This window comes from Cynara cardunculus, assembly GCF_001531365.2.
Source record: "Cynara cardunculus var. scolymus isolate 2C chromosome LG 6, CcrdV1, whole genome shotgun sequence".
Lineage (NCBI taxonomy): Eukaryota > Viridiplantae > Streptophyta > Magnoliopsida > Asterales > Asteraceae > Cynara > Cynara cardunculus.
Genome location: NC_037533.1, coordinates 6,839,214 through 6,839,521, shown reverse-complemented (window position 1 = coordinate 6,839,521; position 308 = coordinate 6,839,214).

Here is a 308-nt window from a genome sequence, read left to right as displayed (position 1 = left end):
TTAATGGTCCTTAACGGGTCCATTTGAAGTTGTTTTAAAGGAAACCAGACAAATTTATAAAACCAATTAAAAAGGTATAGAGTTTAGGCGGAAAGCCATACCCAACCAAACTRAAAAGCACAGGACTTGGTCACCACTAGGGGTGTAAATGATGCGAGTCGAGCTCGAGTATCATTATACTCGACTCGAACTCGAAACCTAATCTCGAAGCTCGAACTCGACTCGAAAACTCACGAGTAGTCAAAATCGAAACTCAACTCGAACTCGATTCAAGCTCGAGCTCGAATCAAGCTCGAACTCGAGCCCGA